The following is a 25,415-nucleotide window of genomic DNA, read 5'->3' as shown; positions in this document are numbered from 1 at the left end:
GCGCAACCTAGCCACGACGTGGCGCAGGTTTTTAAGGATTATATAAGTCCTCCTGATTATTACGAAAAGGGAGACTTTTGGCAGAAGAAAGAGAATTCCAGGAGACGAATAAGAACGAAAGAAAGGTTCTGGAAGAGGGTTTTCAACACCAAAAGAAGTAAAGGTTTATATTTTAGTTAAATAAGAACATGTCCTTTATTAGTTTTAGTTGTGTTAGTTTAATTACTATGATGAGCAGCTGAATCTAGCTACTCTTGTTTGGCTAGATGAAGCTTTAAACTTATGAATAGTTATATGATTATGGATTGAGCTTAGTTGGTAAAAATTTGCTTGTGTTTGATTTGTATGACCTAGCATGTTATTATTTGTTTATCTAATTGCTTAGTTGCATGTTCTGTGTAGCTTAGTGACCATTAAACTGCATGAACCTGTTTACCTAATAATTTAGTGAACATTGAATTGTTAGAGCTAGGATTGACCAATCTTAGTTAGTAATTAGAATAAATAAAGTTTAGCTGTCCTAGAGAACGTGAATTGTGATCATAATTGCGTTTACACAACAAATCTTACATAGCATATTTACATCTATAATTAGTTCTGTGTTTAATTATGTGTGAACATACATGGTTTGACATGAATTAGTTAATTATTGGTAAGATAGAACTAAATTACTAATACAACTAAAAACCAACTTAGTAATCCGTAATCGTTAGCTAGCCATAAGGGAGATGTGGATTCAAACTAAACAAGAGTGTGTTTTTATTTATTGAATTTGATTTAAGTTCATCTGATCTTGTAAAACCAGATAAAACCCCTTATTAAACTTGTTAAATAAATTAGGTTAACTTAATATTAAGTAAATTAATTAGAACACCGTTCCCTGTGATCGACACCCGACTTACTCAAGCTATACTGTAATCAGACTAGGCACACTGCCTATAAGTGCATAAATAGTTAAGTTTGTTAGGTTATAAATATTAAAATTAGTGGGTACTTTTGTGCACATCAAGTTTTTGGTGCCGTTGCCGGGGAACGGCTTAGTTTTTATCTTATTTATTTGCATTAAATTAATCGATCCTTCTTGTGGAGTTAAAGCCACAAAAAGTTAATTTTTTAGCAAAATAAAAATTTTCTGTTAATCACACAGTCCACGACGTGGCCATATACTTGCCACAACGTGGACAGTCAAAAAAATTTTAAATTTTAATTTGTAGTTAGTTTTTCTTATTTTAGATCAGTTTTACGTTTTATTTTAGCAAGTTGCGGGAGTTCATGACCAGAAGCTCAAACACACACTTGGTGCCACCACTGGAAGACCCCGAGTCTGCACTTCACAAGAAAAAGACGCCCTTGCAAGAATTGAAGTCAGCCTTTTCTAGGAAGTCGGGAAAGAAGACAGGAGAGTCAAGTTCATCAGCGAAGCACAAGAGCAATCTTGAGCATTTGGATCATACACCCGTGCAAACCGAGTCCGAATACGATACCGAGCCAGAATTTGAAGAACACACAAGTGAACCCGAGAACGAGCCAAGGAACGAGATGGAAGCAATTAAAGAAATGTCCATGGGAGCATACAAGAAGCGGATCCGAGAAGATATGGGTCCCGGTTTAGTCCAACCCGCAATACCTGCCACTGCCACCTTCGAGCTGAAGGGACACATATTGACTGCGCTGAAGGACATCCTATTTTTCGGGAAAGATCATGAGGATGCTTTTAAGAATCTAGATGAAGTCAACGACATTGCAGATTACTTCAATGTCCCAAATGTCAACAGGAACACAATCTTGCTTAGGATGCTTCCCATCACTTTCAAAGGAGCTGCTAAGGAGTGGTTAAAAGCACTCCCACCGGGTACAATCACCACTTGGGCTCAAATGCATGAGCAATTCCTGGACCAGTTCTGCCCGCCATCCAAGATAGCCAAACTCAAGAAGGCAATAGCCAACTTTGAGCAACAACCGGGGGAGTCACTATACGAAGCATGGGAGCGGTACAAGGGCTTACTCAGAAATTGCCTGCAACATGACCTAAATGTGCAGCAAGAGATGTCAATCTTTTATGATGGGGTCAATGTGATGACAAGACAACTCCTTTATTCTCAAGGACCATTGACAAAGAAAAATCCAAGGGAGGTCAAGGAGCTAATTGAAGAATTCGCGAAACACTCCCGCGAATACCATAACCCGAGGCAAGACGGAAGCAAAGGCGGTGGAGGGGTCCAAACTGAAGAAATTGCAGCTGTCATGGCCATGCTGAATAACATGGACCGCAGGATAACACAGATGGACCAGTCGATACATGCCATAAGAGTGGGTTGCGAGCGATGCAGTGGTCCACACTTGACCAAGGACTGCAATGTGGATGAGTTTGGGAACAGAAAAGCTCAAGTGTGCTATTCTAGTGGGGATAAGTTTGATGAGGACTGGAGGAAACCGAAGAAAAAGTGGGTGCCATATGAAGAGTATAAGAAGCAAAAAGAAGAGAAGTATAGGCAGACAGGTCGAGGCCTTTACCAAAAGGAGCAGCCACCAATCGAGAAGAAACCCGACCTAGAGACCATTTGATGAAGTTTATGGAGGCTTCGGAAAAGAGACACGATGCCACGGATTCCGCTATCATGGAACAACAAACATTGATAAAGAACCAGCAAGCCTCCATCCATAACCTTGAAGTACAATTTGGTCAACTAGCCACTTTAGTTCATGAAAAATTGTCCCCGAAGAATCCCGAAGTAAAAACCCAATCTCACATAATGGCCATCGATACTGAGAAAGATACAATATCTGAGTTCCTGGAGGCGTTGGAAGAAGAACCGCAGCAGCCCAAGAAATCAAGGATCGAAAATGGAGAAAGGGCTGAACCAGGCTCGCCACAATGTGGTACTCCTCTGGCCACGACGTGGCGCAAGTCTGAGCAAAAATCCTTTGAGCCTATTCCAGCTTATCATCCACCTATGCCATTTCCCACCCGCGCAACACTTAGTCAACTGGAGAAGGAACATTTAGAGTTTGTGAAGCATGTGAAAGGGATTCCAATTAATACTCCCTTTGTTGAGTCCTTATCCAAAGCTCCCGAGAACCAGAAATTACTGCAAGACTTGATAGATACGCGATGGCAATTAAAGAAGCAGTCTACAGTGATTCTAAGTGAACAAACTTCAAAATCTGTGTTGGGAGAAACACCAGAAAAGATGGGGGATCCTGGACGCCTCACTCTTCCATGTGAGTTTGGGAATAAAATGAAGGTTAATGCTTTAGCCGATTCCGGGGCTAGCATTAATCTAATGCCTTTTTCATTTTATCAAAAATTGGAGATTCAGAAGATGAAGACTACAAAAATGAAGATTCACATGGCGAACCGTTCGGTAACACAACCCCGATGCATAGTGGAGGATATTTTAGTGAAAATTGGAAAATTTGTTTTTCCAATAGACTTTGTAGTCTTGAACATGAAAGAAGACCCGGATGTTCCGATAATCCTTGGTCGGCCATTGCTTAACACTATTGGTGCCCTTGTTGATATCCGCGAGTCCAAGCTCACTTTGAGGGTTGGGGATGAACAAGAAGTCTTCGGGATAAGAGATGATTTTCAATAAGATAAAGAAGAGGTGTTCACAATTAATGAGGAGAATGAACTAGTAGAGCTGGAAAAGCTTATGGAAGAAGAGATAAAGGTAGTTCATTAAGACAAGAGGACAAAACCAAGGGCATCTGTTCCATATTTGATTGAAGTCATAGCTTACAAGAGTCCGCCTTCTTGGGTGAGCGAAGAGGACGAGGAAATGACAAGTGATGAAGAGGAAGTCACTTCAAAAGTAACAAGGCCGGGGGTGAAAGAAGAGGAGAATGCTATGGAGTGCAAGGAACAAACAAAGGGCACAAAACGCAAGCATGAAGAAGATGGAAAAGCTAAAAAGGAAAATTCAAAGAAGGCGTATAAAAGGAGAGTTCAAGCTTATAAACGGCAGTTCAAGGAACAAAAGATCCTGGTGGTAGACTCTTCCGAAGATTCAACGTAGAAGGCACGGACTCCAGCTCAAGACTCCAAGAAAAAGAAGCGCTTCTCGGGAGGCAACCCGTGTTTGGTTTGCATTTTCTTTTTAAATTTTTCTTTTCTTTATTTTTAATTAGGAAAGACATCAATTCATCATCTAAAAATCGGTAATAAGTAGAGAATTAGCTGTAGGGAACTTTAAATAATGAATGATATGCAAAGAAATTAGTTAATATGATAAACATTATTAAAATTTTGCATCTGGCAGTTTCCACGACGTGGGCATAGCCCAGCCACGTCGTGGGTTAAAATAGAATGCGCGATTTTAAGAAAGATTTAAGGTCCACGACGTGGGCATAGCCCGCCACGTCGTGGCCTTTAAAAATCAGGGGGGGGGGACCAATTGCTTAAAACCCTTTGACCGAGAAACCTCATCCCCCACTTGGAAACTGCCGCACCCACGGGAACATCACAACCCCACAGCCAATTTCTTATTATACTTCCAATTTCCTTGCAAGATCTTGCCAATTAATCCATTTGGTATGTGTTTTACTCATTATTTTGTAATTATTTCTTCTAATTTCAAGTTTTCATGGTTAGGGTTTGTTTGATTCACGAAATTGGTTGAATCTAGTGGTTGATTTTAGATTAAATATCCCTTAAATGGTCATAGGAACAAACCCCAACCATTGATTTTAGTAGATACTGCATGCATATAGACCGATTCAGAATCTGTGACCGACGCGACCCACGACGTGGCGTAGCCTGGCCACGTCGTGACTTCTATGAACAAGTTTAGACTGTTTAATGTGTTGGTTGTTTGCTGTTTTGGTTTGCTTTTGTTTGCAGAAATGGGACCACGACGAGCTGTTCAGTAGGAGGAAAACCCGATAGATGTAGCAAGCATACATCCTTTATACCAGTTTCCTCAAAACATTCCCCGACCATTGCTAACGACCTACGAGAATCGGCTTGGATGGTTATACAATAGGGAGTTTGCAATAGCCCCAATTATTGATTGGGGATGGCTTGGTAGAGTGGGAATGGTACTGGAGCTGGAACGTTATTGGTCGAAGACTTATGTTGGAGATCAATTTTCGTTCACTTGTCATGGGTGGAGGAATTTATTCGCCATTCAAGAACCCGTGTACCGGGAATTGTTGGTAGAATTTTTCTCTACCGTATGTTTCGAAGAGCGCACCCTTGATGTCACCTACAATAGGGCACTTGTCTTTCGTTTGGGTGGTGTATATCGTGAGTGTAGTCTTCGGGAGTTTGCTTGGCGTATGGGGCTCTATACGGAAGTGGAGATGCAATCTCCATTTTTTTATCCCTTTCTTGCTTGGATGTGTGCGAGATTTTGCTCCGGGTACTTTGGATGTGCAGTTTTGGCGAGGCATTTCTAACCATGAGTACAACACTCGTGACTCGAGTGAGTCACAAATTCGGAATCCTGTTTTCCGATTTTTGCACCGCGTTATCATGTTTTCAATCAATCATAAGCATCATGGTGATAAGGTCCCCATCCAGAATCTATTTTATTTATGGACTCTTATTACTCCGGGGGTTTGTTGTGATTTCCTTATATGTTGGCGAGGTTTATGGGGAAGAAAGCGGCCAATTCTAGGCATGGGAGCCCGATTACTGGGGGGGGCATTTGGTTACTCGCCTGGCCAGGTCATATCATATTTTGACCCATGACTTTGTGAGGAATCTTACTCGTTTCCCGGACACAGACTTGACCATTCAAGTCTTGGGTGTGATGCGAGCGATGGTGAATATCGGGGGTCGTTTTGTTATACCACCGATAGATGACGAGCAGGAGGAGGTGCAGCTGGGACAGCAACCACCAGCCAGGCCGAGGCGTCGGAATGTGTGGGCTAGAGGTGAGGTCGACCGAGAGCGTGCTGCTTCGCAGTATGTGCAGGGAGTGCTCACCAACCCTTTTCAGAGTCGGGTGGGAACATATTTGGATAATCTACGGGGTCATGCCATTTACCATACCCAGCTTACTGAGGGTATTTATTCACATTTGGGCGTGACCCGACCACCTTCTATGCCACCACAGTATCCCTATTTTCCGACATGGGAGGAGCTATGGCGTCCGCAAAATGATGGGGCAGGGCCAAGTGGAGCACAAGATCAAGATGATGATTGATTTTATTTCTTTTGTTTTTGAGTAGTTTTTTTATGTTGACTTTGGTGTGTGATGTAAAACTTTATTAAGACTATGATGTTACTTTTTGTTTCTTTTGGTTTGATCTAATTTTTCAGATTAGCGTTGGAATTCTAAGGAGCATAGAAGGTTAACTTTCGAGTCGTGTTTGTCTAGTCAAGGAAGCTTAGAGTCGTGAGTCGGAACCCACAATTCAAGATAAGTGTGGGGTCTATTAGGAGAGAGGTTATAGTTGGGAAATATATTTGCATAGAAGTGTCGGAAACCAGTTAGCCATTGGTCAAAGCTGCTAGAGTAAATAAAGCAAACAAGTCATTTTCTGCTGATGCCAGTTTCCACGACGTGGACTCCTTATGCCACGTTGTGGCACTCTTGTAGTTTGTAGTAGTTCAGCATTTTGGTGTACGCGGTTTCAACCCATATCACGACGTGTCCAGATATATGCCACGACGTGATCCAATTTATCATTGCCACATTTTTCCTTACAAATACCCACTTTGACGAATTGAAGTGGTTTATTTACGTATTCAACCAGTTCTACACCGAGTTTCTATTTTTGGAAGTCCAATTGTACATTGTCCATACTTTTGGAGATGCTCACGCCACTATCCCAGGGGAGTCTGTTCCTTTTTCTCCCTTTTCTTTAATTTTGATTTGTTTTTATACATACAATGAGGGCATTGTATGAAATAACTGTGGGGTAGGGGTAGAAAAAGTAAATTGCTAAAAAATTTTGAAAATTCACATTAATTGAATCTAGTAATAATAATTTGAGCTATAATTGCTAGTATTATGCGGAATGATCCGATGAAAGTTCAAATATTTAGTTGAGTCAATACACGTTATAGTGCATTTGTGGCCTCCCTTATTTTAGTGAAATCATGGAACAAAAACACAACCCCGCTTGGTTTGAGGGATGCGGTATGTTTAGCAGCCTAAACCTGAAATGTATCCAGGAAAATTATTATCATTAGCCAATAAAGGTTGAGGTTGAGCGCCTCTGCTTAAGCATGAAGGTTTTGAGTGAAAAAGAGAGGTACATGTTAAAAAAAAGAGAGAATTATGAGTAAAGTTTGAAGAATTTTGGAGCAAATAAAGTGAAGATAAAAAGATCAAAATTCTCAAGAAATCCAAAAAGTTGAAGATACCAGAAATCAAATCAACAAAGGTGGTGAATTCAAAGAAATCAAAGATCAAATGTCAAAGAATTGAAGAATTCCAAAAGAGCTCCATAGTGGTATCGAAAAATTGTAATTCTAGTTTATGTATGCTTAGGTTGCTCAACTAAAAATACCTTGAGGTTAGGAGGTTTTCTGCGGATGGATTCGGAGGGTTGCATAAAATGAGCATTGTTTGGAAAAAGTGGGCGAGTGTTTATGAAGATTGTGAGTATTTAAAGTATGGGGGGTACTTAAGGAAAATTTTAGACACAAATGCATGCGTTGAGGTTTTGGCATAATGGCTGAACTAGAGTCGGATTGTTCTGTGTAGTGTTAGTAATTAAGAATTCAGTTTAAATTTGCTTGAGGGCAAGCAAATCCTAAGTGTGGGGTATCTTGATATTGCCATATTTATACCTATTTCTATGCAGTATTTAAGAACATTTTTATTAATAAATTGATAATATGTTTAGAATAATGATACTTATGAGTTTAAATTGTTATTTTCAGTCAATACAAAGGATTTTCGAAGAAAGGGACCAAAGGTGACAAAATCGGGAACATGGGAGGCTTGGAAGACAAGAAAATAATAAATTCACGATAAGCGCTCAATTCACGACGTGGCGATGAAGCCCACGACGTGGCACGGGTGTTCCAAAAGATAAACATCGCGACGCGGAGGATTTCCTTGAAGGATACGGATTGCTTGAAGCCCACGACGTGGCGCAACCTAGCCACGACGTGGCGCAGGTTTTTAAGGATTATATAAGTCCTCCTGATTATTACGAAAAGGGAGACTTTTGGCAGAAGAAAGAGAATTCCAGGAGACGAATAAGAAGGAAAGAAAGGTTATGGAAGAGGGTTTTCAACACCAAAAGAAGTAAAGGTTTATATTTTAGTTAAATAAGAACATGTCCTTTATTAGTTTTAGCTGTGTTAGTTTAATTACTATGATGAGCAGCTGAATCTAGCTACTCTTGTTTGGCTAGATGAAGCTTTAAACTTATGAATAGTTATATGATTATGGATTGAGCTTAGTAGGTAAAAATTTGCTTGTGTTTGATTTGTATGACCTAGCATGTTATTATTTGTTTATCTAATTGCTTAGTTGCATGTTCTGTGTAGCTTAGTGACCATTAAACTGCATGAACCTGTTTACCTAATAATTTAGTGAACATTGAATTGTTAGAGCTAGGATTGACCAATCTTAGTTAGTAATTAGAATAAATAAAGTTTAGCTGTGCTAGAGAACGTGAATTGTGATCATAATTGCGTTTACACAACAAATCTTACATAGCATATTTACATCTATAATTAGTTCTGTGTTTAATTATGTGTGAACATACATGGTTTGACATGAATTAGTTAATTATTGGTAAGATAGAACTAAATTACTAATACAACTAAAAACCAACTTAGTAATCCGTAATCGTTAGCTAGCCATAAGGGAGATGTGGATTCAAACTAAACAAGAGTGTGTTTTTATTTATTGAATTTGATTTAAGTTCATCTGATCTTGTAAAACCAGATAAAACCCCTTATTAAACTTGTTAAATAAATTAGGTTAACTTAATAGTAAGTAAATTAATTAGAACACCGTTCCCTATGATCGACACCCGACTTACCCAAGCTATACTGTAATCTGACTAGGTACACTGCCTATAAGTGCATAGATAGTTAAGTTTGTTAGGTTATAAATATTAAAATTAGTGGGTACTTTTGTGCACATCATATCTCAAGAGGCTCGTAAGAGACCTGTGGAGATCTGTGGAAGAAAGACCCCATGTCCTTGTTCTTACTCATATTCAAGCAAATGGTGCTGAAGCATGACAAGTTAGAGGTACGGCCGCAATGAATCGGCCAACCAAAGATGATCTTGACAAAATGGAAAATGATGTAATAGACTTCTATAACATCTCTTGCTCTGTTGCTCCATATAATTTTGACATCATCAACTGCAAATTTGCTAAGGAGATATGGGATGTGCTCAAGAATCTCTATCAAGGGTCAGAACTAGATCAGGATAAGAAACTCATCACATATCTCAATGAGTTTAACAACTTTAACGCTCTTCCCAGTGAAAGTCTTGACGATTCATTCAAACGATTCAATCTCATTATCATGAAGTTATCAAATGTGTGTACAGTTCAAAGCAATCATGAAACAAACCTGCAGTTTCTCAACGGTTTGGGAAGACATTGGTCTGGCATAAAGATGATTATGTAAGGGGATAAAACAATTCATACGTTGTCCCTTTTCAAGTTATATGGAGAACTTCAAGCACAGGAATCAATTGTGTTGAAAGATTGTGCAGAGCTGGGTGGACCACTTTCCCTGAAAGCTCAAACCCAACAAGTCAAAACTCCACAGTACCCATATCCCACTGAATCATCCTATCCAATTTCAAATGAAAACTCACCGCAGTCATATGAGGCTGATGCTTAAATCAATGATGAAGAATAATTCCTTAATGTCATCATCTTGGTTATCCAGCAATTCAACCGAGTACCACCACCATCATTTCATAAAAATCAGCAGTTTACCGAACCACCTTTTAACCGCAACTTCAATCTGCATAATCACCACTCACAATATCCCTGAAACCCTCATCATCCACGCAACCATAGAATACACATCATTCCAAAGAGGCATTGCAATCCAACAAACCATCAGATTCCGGTACCTAAACTGAAAAGAAAACTAAAGTAATTATCTGTCATAAGTGTCATAAAGAGAATCACTTTGCCAAAGATTGCAAATCAAATGTGGTTAAGGACAAGGCATTCTACCTTAGAATGAACCAGGAGATGGAATAAAAAGAAAAGGCAAAAGCATATGTTGGTCAAGTGAAGAGGGATCATGAAGTGTGGTCATCCAGAGATGAGGACGAAGAGTTTGACAACAACAAGAGAAAACGGAAGATTTCCATGATTGCAACTGCCGAAGAAGAAGGATCGAAGGATTTGCAGAGGAATTACTACTATATGGCCAAAGACGGCACAATCAACATCATCGAATAGGTAGAAATCATGATCCATTCTAATAATTTCAGCATGCATGATTGTGAACCATACTTAGAAAGACTTAATGACACATGTGTTGTTGTCCTTTCAGACTAAAACAAGGCCCTTGACAAAAAGAATATAACATCCCAAGAGTTATATCATGTGAGAGGAAGACTTGAGGATAAGAGACTGTAGGTTGCCATGCTAGAAAAGGATTTCTTATTAGAAAAGGATGCTAGGATGTTGAATGAAACTCAGTTAGATATTGCTTTAAATCAACGGGATCTTGCCCATAAAGAAATTGTACATTTGAATCAATTAAAAGAAAAGCTTTTTCATGAAACTGAAGTAATTGAAAACTTAGTTAAAAATGGGACCGTAGACAACACTTACAATTGGGAATGGTCCAATGGGTACTCAACCGATAAGAACTCAACTCCCCGGATCAATATTGATTGTCCATATGTCCCACCAGATCGTGAATTTCATTTTCCAGTCAACGAAAAAATGTTTCTCGAAGACATAAGGTGTCATTTCGGTAGACTTCATGAACTGAGTAACAATTGTGTTATTGAGGAAATTCTTCCCAAATTCTCGGGTAATCCTAGTGATCAATTACCCATCATCGGCACAATTTGTCCCGATTATCAGTCATCTTCGAACGTAGATGAAGAAGTTACTATGGAAGGACCAGAGTTAGTTGCAAAAGTGTCCATCCTTGGCTTCCATAAAGTTTCCGAACAAAAAACCATCTTTAACATACTCGGTGGTAGTCCAGTCATCCATACCACATACCTAGTCAAAAGCACAAAGACTATTCATCCCATTCTTCATGAATTACCAATTGAAAAGTTTGAATTTGGTCAATGTTCACAGAGTCCAGAACTTTCTAGTTTGGAAGACTCAAGTCCTCGTTTTTCAACTAATTCAAAGGTTTTCAAGAAACCATAGTTAAATATTTCTGATTGCGGTTCTTGAAAGACTCAAGCAAAATTGGCTTTTATAGGAGGAACTCAGGCCCCGAGGTAAAAAGTCGGATACTAATCTCAAAAACAAAATTTTCAAACAAGCCAAGTTTTCAAATCAAAAGAACTTCGAAAAACCCACTGCTGCCAAAAATCTTTCAAATAATACGGCAGTCAAAGGATCAAACAAAAAGAAATGTGCAGTGACAAATAATTTTTCAAACACTCTTGTAAAATTCCAAAAGAAAATCATGTCTTTTCAAAAATATTCCTTAAACGATCCAAAGTGGAAAGGTATTTTACCGACTCCTAAACCTTCATAATCACATCAATTTGTCATCAAGTCAAAACCTAGGAGTAATTCACGTTCCAAAACCTTTTCAAGTCCTAAGGGCACTACAACCAAATCCCACCCACGAACTGGTCACAAGTCTCCAACCACACCCTCCGGACCGTTGACCAAGTACGGTGTCTGGATAAACGATAAAAATCTCTCCTTTGGATTTTATCTGCTAAAACATTATGTCCAATCCAACCTCGTAACATTCCAAAAGTATTGAAACACCTAGGACTAGGTTTAAAAACTGACATGCAACATGTTCCTAAAACCCACGTGCATGTATCCGTTAACAAAGTTTCTCATGTGTCCTTGGGCTCCAAACTTGTTTGGGTGCCCAAACTAACCCTTTAATTTTCAAGAAATGTGCATGGAGGAACTTAAAGAGGAGTGGTTAATCGATAGTGTTTGCTCCTTGCACATAACCAGAAGGATAGAATACCTTCGCGACTTTAGGCCAATCAGTAATGGTGGACATGTTACTTTCGGAAACAACGCAAATGGAATCATCAAGGGTTACAGTGTGTTGACCATGAGAAGTTTCTCAATTCAAAAATTCTCTTACGTAAAAGGCCTCAAGCATAACTTGATCAGCGTAGGCCAGCTATTCAAAGCTGGCTATCGGGTTGAATTTGATAGTGAATATTGCTACATAATGACAAATGATAGAAACACCTGCTTGATCAAATCCAAAGCCGAAGGGACAATGTATCCTTTGGATATGTCGTTGATCATTGGCGAACCACAATTGTTTTTTCTGTCAAAAGCAGTGTCTAAAGTAAGCTGGTTATGGTACAACAAACTAGCTCATCTCAACTTTAGATACATCAACAACCTAGTCACCAAAGAACTATTCCGTGGTCTCTGAATCTTAAAGTACAATATCCATCTGTTGTGCCTAGCTTGTGAGTGAGGAAAACAACCCAACGGAAGACATCCTGTGATTGTGGATTCTTGAATTGTTGAACCTTTAGAGCTACTTCATATTGATCTCTGTGGTCCATCTACCGTAGCCAGTCTTCATCACAAGAAATACATTCTGGTTATAGTTGATGATTTTACTCGATTCACTTGCGTCTTCTTCTTGAGACTCAAATATGACACACCACAGATTATGATCAACTTCATAAAAGAAATAGAGCTCCAAATCAAGCTACCAGTCAGAAGGATAAGAAGTGACAGCCAAATTCTCTAATTAACTCTTGAATCGTTCTTTGGTTTCCAAGGGCATCAATCACAACTTTTCAGCTCCATACACACCACAACAAAATGGAGTAGTAGAGCGAAGAAATCGCACATTGGTCGAAGCAGCTAGCTTGATGTTAAACTTTGTCAACCTTCCTCTATACTTATGGGTAGAAGCAGTGGCAACTATATGCTTTGTTCAAAATAGAAGCATCATTTGCAAACGTCTTAAAAAGACTCCGTATGAGGGTCTCAACAACCGCAAACTCAATGTCCGATTCTTCCATATTTTTGGTTACAGATGTTTTGTGATCAACAACAAGGATCACCTTAACAAATTTACACCGAAATCAGATGAATGCATTTTTCTTGGCTACTCAACTAATATGGTGGCCTATAGGGTTCTCATTAGACATACAACACTGATAGTCGAAAGTTTCGATGTCAAATTTGATGACTATTATGTCCACAGCACTGCTCTGTCAATTGAAACAAAAGCTATCGTGGAAAGTGATATCCTAGCCTATTCGGGTCCGTTGAACATAGTTGAAATCAACTATGATGATCTTTTTTATCCTGCAGAGATAACTCATCTCTCCGAGTTCTTGGGGTCTCTGGTAGCCAAATAATAACATGCTGAGGTATCTGGTCCAACCTTGTCTGAAGATTTGTCACTCAATACTTCCACCTCACTATTTGAAAGGGAAATTTCAACTTCGTTGCAAGTGACAACCATCGAGGTTCTGGTACTAGAAGATGCCTCCGGTTTCTACTCGTAGAGTCACTATCCGATCAAATGTGTCTTCACACCCTGAGGATGAAGAAGTTGCAAACATCGACACAAGATCATATTCAAGGGTTATCACTCATTCATCAATCCAGGGGGAATCGATGTCATTGGTTCAAGGGGAACCATCTTCGGTTCAGGGGGAACTCCTATCCTCAATTTAAGCGGAACCTCCTTTAATAGCTGCAGTTCAAATTCCTATAGTCTAAGATAGATGCTCCTAAGTCGAGCGGGAACTACCTTCTCCAACCGCAGAGTCCTCTGATGTTGAAGATATTCTCTCAACCGAAGTTGTAGATCACCAACAACCTCGTCTTTACATTTGGACGAAGGATCACCCACCAGATCAAATCATTGGAAACTCATCTCCAAGTATCCAAACTCGATCTTGTAATGATTTAACTGACCACTGCCATTATGTAGCTTTCATGTCCTCAGTCAAGTTTCAAACCATAAAAGAAGCACTAATGGAGCCCGACTGGATCACCACAATGCAAGAGGAGTTAACTGAGTTTGATAGGAATAAAGTATGGAAGCCAAAAGGACACACAATCGTCGATACAAGATGGGTACATAAAAAAAGCTTGATGAGTCCAGTGTGGTGGTGAGAAACAAAGTGTGGCTAGTTGCTAAGGAGTGCAGTCAACTTGAAGCTGTTGACTAGGATGAAACATATGTCCCTATAGCCAGAATGGAACCAATACACATTTTCTTAGCGTATGCGGCACACAAGAACATCAAAGTGTATCAAATGGATGTAAAAAGTGAAGGGTTTTGAGCATTCTAATACTCCTATGGTGTACATGTAACCCTAGAAACCATGGATCTATGTTTTACTATGATACATGCAAAATTGTTTTTCCAAGTTTCATAACCTATCTAGCATAGCATAGTTAACTTTTAAACATAAATTCTAGAAAAAGAACATACCTTTTGTTATTTGGATTCCTTGAGAACCTGGTGATCTTAGAACCTCAAGTGTGATGCCTCAAATGTCTCACACAACACCACAACACTTGGAATAACCTTGAGAGAAATTTCTCTAACACTCAAAATTCGGCTAGCCCTCTTATTCTTGCTTGTAGTGCCGATTTTTGCTAGTCAAGGAGTCTTTATATAGTTGTGACAAAAGTAGGGTTACACCATGTAAACCCTAATTGTCATGGCTTTCCATATTCCATGATCCATAGGTTTGTAACCTCCATGGACTATCCATGGAGCACCTTATGGGTTTTAGCCCAATCCATACAAACCATGGATCATTAGCCCACTATACAAGAAAAGATGATTTACACAATCAACCCCATATATTTAATTAGTCTCTTTTTGATCACTTAATTAATTCCAAATTAATTCTTTGATGAATACTAATTAAATAATATTATTAATATATTATAACTTATAATATATTAATAATCCTATAGTGTTCTTTCTCTCATTTAGTCTATCCAAGTGTTGCAATACCATGAAACCCAAATAGACCATGCTAACCGGGTCAAGTACATTCCAGGAATAGTTATGAACGTAGACACCTAATCCAACAGTCTCCCACTTGGATAAGTCTAATAACTATACCTGTAAGAATGACTTCAGGAACTGATCAGCAATCGTAGCTCTTTCAAGGTCTCGCAGAACTCAGATGATGATGATACACCATTTAAGATAAGTGATCACATAATTCTCTATTCTAGATATCAGTCGGACAAATACATGGAACAATGTCTTACTTATTGTCAAGCAGTTTGTTTCCCGATTTCCGATTTGTTTGACATAGAACTTAATTAAACACATCAACTTACTTCTGACCGGACCCGGTACATGGGTCAACACAAAATCGTCGAGGGGCCCAAATATCGCTTCTAATCCAAGAAGGAATAGATAAACTTCGACTCATATGCTTGTTCTACTACTTGTTGAATCATATACAAAGGCACGTTTTATAACACTGAGTTACCAATGTGTTTCCGTACAATCAATGTATAACCAACTCATAGGCAACAAATCATATCTCCAGGTTTGATGGCTTATATGATATTATCGTCTCATGATCATTCGAGATTAATTCCATGAAGTGATACAAGCGAGCATGGGTTGAATCCAATACTCAAAACTTATGAGCACACATGAGTGTTGTAGCAACACTTTGCTATGTCCAACAACTTAGGCATCTATAAGCCAACTCATGACAGTCTTGATTCATATTATAAAAACCGTCAATTTTTGGTCAAGTCAAACCGGTCAATTCATCTAACCCTTGTGCATTAGGGTTTACTTTATGTCTTTTATTGTACAGCTCAATATATTAATGCAATGATTCACTTAGAGTTTTCACGTGTTCAGAAAATCAAAACCCTAATTAGGGTAAGTGATGGAGCTACTCGATAAAACGTTGTTTCACACCCTCAAGGGACGCATAACATTCATAACGAGGTTTACGGGGTTTACGGACCTTGCATTTCGAAGCTAAACACTCGGAAAGGTCACAAACAAAGTCTCCCTCAATCTCTCTCTCTCTCTATCTCTCTTTATCTCAAATCTCTCTCAAATCTCTCCTAAATCTCTCTCATAACCTCCCTCAACTTTTTATAATCATCCGGGGCATCCCGACCCTTAACTTAGTCAAAAAACGTACAAAATGTGAAATTTCTTGGTAAAACAGCCCTTCAGGACCGAAGCCCTAATGGAACTGAGCCTCTTAGAAGCGAAATCCTAAGAAGCGAAACCCTAAGAGCCGAAGCCAAAGATCCCTTTCGGACCGAAGCCTCCAAAGACCGAAACCGCCCAGCCGAACCGAACCCACCTTCGGTTTGGACTACTTTGCCTTAGCCTACTTCGCTTTCGGACCCGCTTCCGTGTTCGCCTGCGATGCTGTTCGGACCGAACCCTCCTTTCGGTTCTTCTCACACCCTAACCTACCATCGTTTCTAAGCACCAATGTCACACCCCAAAACCGGAACGGCGGAAACGTTCTGGGGTGGATGACGTCATGTCAAGTATCACAACACATGCACATAGTAATCAAAGTACAACAAAACATTGCATTAATAGTAATAATTTTACATGGTTACATTACATAGTATCAAAGTAATACAAGCAACAAAATATATAAAGTGCAGCAAGGTACTTAAGCCATCTTCATCAGCAGCTCCGGGGATGTACCTGTCTAATTGCTGACCTAAGATTACAAGTTATTTGAAAAGCGAGTATCAGCATTTTTACAAATGCTGGTGAGTTCATAAGTATTTAGTGTCATTTAGTCAAATAACTTTAATAAGTAGTAGTTTAAGTGTTTTCGTTGCTTCAGTGTTCTTTCCAGAAAATCCTATATTTTCTTTAAATAAAGCAGCCTTCTACCAAGACTGTTTCAGTGTATTGTGGTAAGAGGTAGTTTTCCCTTAATTTCTATTTTTATCAAAATACTGAATTTGATTATTAAAGAAAGCAGGAGACATCAGGGAGTAATATATGCCTCAGCAGTGAGGACTGCTGACTAAGGCAAAGAATCATAGACTCCAGGAGGGTATCGAATTAACGACACGCCTGGTTCAGTCTAACAAAGGGGAGACATAGACCCCAGAAGGTACCAAATGAAAGGTACAGTTGGTAAGGTCTAAAACAGTGAATAGAGACCGGAGACGATACCAATTGGAAGGTATCTTTCACAAGGTCAAAACCAAGACTACAGACCCCAGACAGTATCAAATGAAAGATACAGCTAACAAGGTCGAAACAGAGACTATAGACCCCAGACAGTATCAAATGAAAGATACAGCTAGCAAGGTCGAAACAGAGTGACTCTGAAAAGTGACATCAGCATACAGTGTAAATTGCTGACGAAATACCATTACCTTAAAGCCATGAATTATAAGGTAACCCAGGATACTCGTAACCATACTGACTAGAGTTCCAGACGCCCTACAAGCATCTAAATAATGTGACATTTGTCACCCCTTGGCTTGGTGAGCCGTGGACTGTAGCTAGCAGTCAGGGTGCGGGGGTGTCAATCCCGTATAGATCTATACACATAATGTCCGCTCTCCCTACAGGAGACTCTGGCTACCAACTAGACGACGGAGAAGGCCGTGTCCTGAAGATGCATCCCAAATAGTGGGTTTCTAATGAAAGTTCTGAACTAGAGGTAGAGACTTCCCAATAGTAGGTTTCTAATGAAAGTATAAAATAGAGGTAGAGACTTCCCAAAAGTGGGTTTCTAATGAAAGTATAAAATAGAGGTAGGGACTTCCCAATAGTGGGTTACTAATGAAAGTATAAAATAGAGGTAGAGACTCTTAACTGACTTGGCTGAAGTAACCTGTATGTCTAAGCTGGTATACATAGTATATAACTAATGAATCAAACGACCTTCGGATGGATATCCGATCCTACCAGACCACATATCAACGAAGAAAATGAAATAGGGCGGACAAACCTTCCTAAGTCCTTCAACCATTATTATATGCGTCTATACAAGCACAGACATACATCTAACTATGCTCGAGTGGGTATCAAGTAAAAGTGATTCTCGTGAAGTAGGAGTGTCTAACAAGTGAAGTAAGAGTGGTCGCAAGTGAAGTATAAGTGTCGGATAAGTATAAGCGCATCGCGAAGAGGAGATGACCACAAGTGAAGTAAGAGCGTATCAAGTATAAGTGAAGTAAAGTCGATCTCAAGTGTAAGCGAAGTAGACTCGTATTACTAAGTAAGAGTGTGAATAAGTATAAGCGCCATCAGGTATAAGTGACTTCAGGTATAAGCGAAAGCATTACAGAGTAGGAGTATAAAATAAGTATAAGCGAAGCAGCAGTAATTAACAATTAAGAGTATTCATGAAACCTTTGAAAACTTTATTACTCAGGAAAATCGCATTTGTATTCTTTGATAAAATAGGAGTGAAAACCTTTAGAAATCTTTGGGAATCTTTATAAACCAGTTTGAAAATGAATCTTTGATAAGTTATGAAAGTAAGAACTTGAACAATTTAACAATCCTTTTTGAAAGCCATTTACAGTGTCCTACTCGGTAAAACAGTGTACAGTGGTAACATCTTGTGCATGCGGGTTATCAATCGCATGTGATTGATATGATAACTGGCATGTTTAACTTGTAATCCCCCCTTATAAAACATTTAAAAGCATTTAAAAGGTTCATTCAGGGGTATGAACTCACCTGGTGTAAGTAGGTCCGACGGAAGTGTCGTTTAGGCGTTCGGGGTCACGCAAGGACTTGAACACACACAAGGACCTATTTTAACATATGATAACATATGTTCACATACAATTAGCATATAATATACTAATTAAACAATTATACACACTCAAAGGAGTGGAAAACACTTTTGGTTGAGTGTTTGGGGTCCCGGGTAGCGTTTAAGGGTGCTAAGGGTCTCCTATCAGTTGTGGAACTTTGCTAAACTCAATTATCAAGAGTGTGAATAGACATAAAGCATCAACATGGACCAAACAAGGAGTTTACGGCCCAACCTAAGGGAGTTTACGGCCGTAAACTCCCAAGGTCATATTATTGGGTGTTTGATGCTTCTAGCTTGTTCCTTGATTTATTCTAAGCACTTTTCCCAAAAGGCATGATTGGATTTAAGGCTTCTAAGGTTACTTTATAGGAGTTTATGGCCTAGGAACTCTCCCAAGGGAGTTTACGGCCGTAAACTCCCAATCTTTGAGTTTAGTGAAGTTTTAAGCCCCTATTGCCTTCCTTGAATTTCCTTATGAAGTTTGATGCTATTTTGGGTGGTTAAAACCAACATTTGAGGGGGTTTTGGGGAGTTGACGGCCTAGATAATGCTTGGGCCGTTAACTCCAAGAAATCCCTCATTTTTCTTGTGTTTAAGCCCTTAATTCCTTTCTAGCATTTTATAGAAATAGCCTATGGTCATTTGGGGGGCAAAAACTACAATTTTGGGCATGATTTAGGGTGTTTACGGCCTTGACCATGTCTGGGCCGTAAACTCCTTTCATTAAATCATTTTGGAGTGTTTCAAGGGTCTAAACTCAAGAGGATAAGTCCTTAAATTATGTAATAAGCCCTAGGATGAGTTTGGGAGTGTTTTGGGGCACTTTTGACATGATTTTGAGGAGTTTACGGCCTAAGCTTGTGCTTGGGCCGTAAACTCTTGTTTGAGTCCTAAAATCATGCATTTTAATGTTTAAACACCCCTAGGATATATCCCCTAATTATTTCCAGGCTTATGGACAAGTTTAGAGGCATGTTTGGCACCATTTTAGGGGTTTACGACCCTAGAATGTTCCTAGGCCGTAAACTCGTTATACCATGCCTTCTTGGATGATTTTTGGGCTATAAACATAAATCAATACGTTTAGAATACGCTAGGGTAAGCGGACTTACAATATGGAAGCGTTTGGTTGCGAATTCGGGGCGAAAATGGGTCTAGAGAGAGTGTTTAGAGAGAGAGTGTAAAAGGTCTCCAATGGACTCCATTCGCCCAAGCACGCTTAACTGCGGAGTTCTGATGGGATCCGGTGCATTAGTGCTGGTATGATCGCACCCGATTTAGTGGTCGTAATAATAAAACTTGACATTTTCCAAATGAATGAAAATGTGTGTCCTGTGTTTTTATTTCCTTTTATCATGACTTAACGGCATGTTAAAGGTAATCAAATGGAAATGTTTATTAAAATGACGCCCTCTAATTAACGGAACTTTTATACAGTGGAATATTCTGTTTACGGTGATGGGGAAATGTAACGGGACAACTTGGGTTGTCACATCATCCCCCCGTTAGAGGGAATTTCGTCCCGAAATTCAAGTCTAGACAAGGAAGTAGGTATGAATGGCCAAGTAGAGGTAAGGGAGTACTTCCTATACTGTTGCCCTCGCATTCCCGAGTGATCTCTAGTCTGTGTTTGTCATTCTCACAGACCTTCACATACGGGATGCGCATTCCGTCTAGTGTAGCTAGCGGGTTCCGACTGGTGTATCTATGAAGTCAGGGTTCTCGATGGATTCTATCAAGACGAGTGAGGCACGAAGAGTGTTGTCGGGAAATTACATATCAAGTCTAAGAAGTGGGTCGATCGGTGTGAATCTTGTGGCATATCCGAAGGTAGTAACGTCCTGAAAGAGTTGGACCATGTCTCCATGAGTATTCTCGGATGGTCCTACGCTCTCGGAAGGGTAGAGCCTTTTAGTACTTAGAACATAGTGTACTTCTATGGCAAGATCATTACTGGCGTGATCGCCATTCCGGAGTTCCTAACGTTCTCTCTCGTACTGGTAGTGTAGTCCTTCGGGTTGGTTCTTAGGAATCTTAAGTGGTCTTCAGTTTCGTGTTTTCTGCCAATTAGCTGATAGAGGCTTCCTAGATCGTCAAGTGGGTTGCGCGACTATGGTTATCGGTTTGTTGTAGAGTGTCTAACCCAAGCTTGTGCAAAATGGACCTGCACTAACGACGCTGGAGATACGGAAACCCTGAGGATCGGGGAGATAGGGTTTCACCAGACGAGTGTCAGACTATCTCGGGAGGTGGTTCTACTATCTCTGCTTGAGATAGTATTCGTGGATCACCTATTAGTCCAAGGAATCTCTAAGACTGTGGTTTATTCTAGCGTGGAAAGTGCGTGCTCCTGCAAAATCCGTCGACTAACACCAAGGCTGGTGTCGAGTCTATAATCTCTTCGGGATCCGGGTCATGAGATTTAACGCAACTACCTTCGCACTTGCCCAAGTATTCTTGGCTGCGAAGGTTATCCTGCGGTTCTCGGTATCCTAGTGTTTACTTTGGAGAATGAAGCCTATCGTCTACGGGGTGACAACGATTTCCTCCTTGCGAGAGGGTGGAGGATGATAGGCACTACCTGTCTATAACTGAGTGGGCAAGGTGCCTGAGTAGTGCGAGCGTCCACTGCAACTACTCTCCCGAAGGTTCTGAGTTTTCTCGGTCTAAGTCAAATCTAGTGGGTATAAGGTCTCTTCACTCGGAACTTTACTAGCTCAATCCGCAGTAGTTCTCTTGATTTCGGCCCCTATGTTTTCGATTAGGGTGAAAGCGTTTTGCGACGAGGTTCGTGGTAGAGCTCATGCTTGGTTTAACCGCCAATACCTAATGGATGCCAGCCATATACCTGGTAATAGTGGTCAGCCTCATGAGTTCTATTCTCTGGGTTCACGAACCCGATGTGCGAGGTGCGATGGGTTTCCCAGGGAAATCTAAGGAGTATGCTCCGGTTGGTTGTCATCTTCTAAAGTATCTGTAGTATCCTTCGCTTCGGTGTTCATCTGACTACGAGGGGTCGATCGACGGCGCGGGGTACTCTCACTTGAGTACTTCGGAAGGTTTGAGATAAGAGGGACGATTGACGAATTGCATTAGATGTGATTATTTGTGTTAGGTTCAGGTTCAGAGGAACCTTTATTTGCCGAAATGGCTACGGAGAAAGCTCACAGCACAAAAATGTACACATGGTTGCACGAAGTCAAACCATGCTCAATAGAGTCGTCGAAGTTAACACACTTCGACATGATGTATAATGAAGATCGATAGAGTCATGTGCCGAACAGGCACACAAGTTCTAGGCGTCTCAGGGTTCCGTCCTATGAATCACTACTGCGGATACTTGGACCGATTAGAGTCGACGCGGAACTATAGAGAGTTCTGAGTGCTTCCGAATAGAGTATCTTTTCTTGAATGGATTCTCACGAGGCATTTCTATAATCGCCTCACATATACTAGTCAAGTATATTTAAGGTGGGGAGGACTGTTGACTGAGCGACCCCGCCCTAAATCCACAACCAAACGAGGAACAGGAAATGAGGCGGCATTCGCTCACTCTAGGTCTGTCCATCTTAATTATACATGGCCGTAACGTATATGTTTAGCCATTATAGTTTTACCTAATGAATTTAAATTTTATGACAGTGCTGCGACTTTCGCCTTACTGGAAATAATTTATATTTGAATTAGTCTTTTATTGTTCTTAGCTTAGTTATCCGAGATCGAGAGACGTACCAAAATCTAACGAGTTTCCTTGCTGCTTCTCCCTAAGCAGTAGTGTCAGGCTCCTTCTGTGTCTTTGTCTTTCTCTTCAGTTGGACAGTCCCTCTTAAAGTGCCCCATTTTACCACATAGGTGGCAAACTGTACGGTTCGCCACATTGGTGGTTGATGCAATGAACTCAACCGAGGTTCTGCAGACACGAGCAGTATGCCCCAACATGTGGCACCTAGCACAATAGAGTTCCCGGCAGGCACCATGATGATGGTAGTTGCATTTGCTGCAATGGGGAAGGTCTCCTAGGTATGGTCTTCTTGAGGTCGGGAGGGAAGGATTGACAGGGGTATAGACCGCCTCAGCTCGTTGCCCTTCGGAAGGTCCTTGAGCCGAGGTACTTCCCTCCTCCAACTTGAGTTTTCTCTTTAGTGGGTTCAGTGGAGGTTCTCAGGTGGTTAAGTGTGGAAGTGTTGGCTGCTGCTGTCTATCGCCAGGATTGGAAATCCCGACAGGGCCCTTGCTAACATTGGCGGTGTTAGCATTCAGGTGAGCCATGATAGCTGCTACGGCTGCTGAGACTGCAGCTTGGAACGTAGCTTCATCGAATAAGAGAGTAGGTTTCTTACTCGAGGGCTGGTTACGCTTCTTCGGTGGCATGGTCTTCCTTCACGGAAAAGAATACAAGGTAATGAGAGTCGATGGCTAACCCTGGACATTTCTGTCTTGAACGTATTAGGCATAAATTTTTCCCGTGCCTCGGGTACTGGTTGTCTGAGTGTCGACCTACATCCCTATGATGTAGTCCTGGTAATCAAGGTAAGAGTATGAGTGTCGGAAAAAGGCCATAAGATGTGAGTCGTTCCTACTAAGTTACCTTTATACTTGGAAAGGTTTCACTCTCCGGCCTGGAGAGAATTGAGAACAGTTCGGAATGAAATCGTGGAAAGAGAGGCTCATGAAAATTTATGGCTAAGCACTCTCCATAAAGGTGCGGGGGATCCGCCCTAATCGTGTATCTGGCAACGGGAAACGACGATTTACCTAACACATAGCGTGAGTAGTGTAGCCACTAACTCACTAAATTGCATTATTTTAAGGGTTTATTAGTGTGACGAACACGAGGAAAAGACAATTCCCAGGTTTCCATGCACTGGCTCCCTTGGTCTGCCTCGTGTCTTTGGCTGGAATCGGCATTGGTTTCCTTCGGATAGTTTCCTAGGGTTCTCTTCTTGTATGGACATATTGAATTTCTACTCTGCCTTCCTTCTGATTCCAACTGTGGGTGTCATCACTTCATGATGGATGACTAGGAATCTCCGAAGTTTAGGCGAATCTCTCACTACTGTCCCTAAGAGAATATGGGCACTTGGTGCATTCAATAGTCTCGACCCAGTTCATTTATTTCCGAACAGGAAATCTTCTCAATGAATCTCCTCGGGGTCGGAATCAACTCTTCTGTCAAGCACTGAAGTGGGCAGGGTTTTCTACAGGGTTCGCGCGAGAATGGAAATGTCTAAAGAATCCTAAGGGATTATTAACATTTCACTGTATGATCCATATCGAGTCCTGCTACGATTACACAGGGTATACAAATCCTATATAGCTTAGATCCGATAGGCCTTCGAATATGTGATACTACTCTAGGACCACATCCCAACGAGAAAAAGGAAACAGAGCGAAACCACACATTCTTAGCCTATGGGGTCCTTATTATATAAAATCTTGGAAGTATACTCTCTGTAGTTGTAGGTATATCAATAGGGATCTTTTTGGTTATTCACACAAGGTTGTTTATAGATTCTAAAATGCCCCTATGGTATTTTAATTCTTGTTTGAGTCTTATCTTCTGAATATGACTTCTGGGATTAGTGTGGATCTTTTAGCGTTCTAAAATACTCCTATAGTATTTTAACTTTATGTTTGGCTCTAGCATTCCTAGTTGGTAAGTTTCAGGCCTGTTGTACACCACTATTACTCCCGAGCACACGTTCATCGCATCTCGGATAAATGTAGTTGATCAGGTTACATTTATCCCAGCTTACGATTACATAACTGCCCAGGTTTGACTGTAGTGCTCAACATCCGAATACTTTTATTATTGTTTTTCTTGTGATACTTTTGTTCAAGTGTTTAGATTCTGGATGTTATTATACTTTGGTAAAATATGGTTATATTTTAAAGTATAATTCTTGGTCAGAGTGTTTTATCCCATTGTATTTATAGGCTGTATATCTTTTATGAATTGATATACTTAGCTCACTATAAACAATGCTCTGATACCAATCTGTCACACCCCAAAACCGGAACGGCGGAAACGTTCTGGGGTGGATGACGTCATGTCAAGTATCACAACACATGCATATAGTAATCAAAGTACAACAAAACATTGCATTAATAGTAATAATTTTACATGGTTACATTACATAGTATCAAAGTAATACAAGCAACAAAATATATAAAGTGCAGCAAGGTACTTAAGCCATCTTCATCAGCAGCTCCGGGGATGTACCTGTCTAATTGCTGACCTGAGATTACAAGTTATTTGAAAAACGAGTATCAGCATTTTTACAAATGCTGGTGAGTTCATAAGTATTTAGTGTCATTTAGTCAAATAACTTTAATAAGTAGTAGTTTAAGTGTTTTCGTTGCTTCAGTGTTCTTTCCAGAAAATCCTATATTTTCTTTAAATAAAGCAGCCTTCTACCAAGACTGTTTCAGTGTATTGTGGTAAGAGGTAGTTTTCCCTTAATTGCTATTTTTATCAAAATACTGAATTTGATTATTAAAGAAAGCAGGAGACATCAGGGAGTAATATATGCCTCAGCAGTGAGGACTGCTGACTAA

The 25,415-nt window shown here is 40.2% G+C and overlaps 1 non-coding gene across 1 annotated transcript; it reads right to left on the bottom strand.

Annotated features, from left to right (window-relative positions):
* Positions 1-1,923: 1,923 nt before the first annotated feature.
* LOC111918152 (small nucleolar RNA R71) lies at positions 1,924-2,030 on the bottom strand. Its single transcript, XR_002859100.2, has one exon. It is a non-coding gene; the product is annotated as a small nucleolar RNA R71 (small nucleolar RNA).
* Positions 2,031-25,415: the final 23,385 nt, after the last annotated feature.

Source organism: Lactuca sativa, chromosome 6, assembly GCF_002870075.4.
Source record: "Lactuca sativa cultivar Salinas chromosome 6, Lsat_Salinas_v11, whole genome shotgun sequence".
In the NCBI taxonomy this organism is placed as follows: Eukaryota; Viridiplantae; Streptophyta; class Magnoliopsida; order Asterales; family Asteraceae; genus Lactuca; species Lactuca sativa.
Note: the sequence above shows the minus strand (reverse complement) of the source record. Positions and strands in the feature narration are given on the sequence as shown.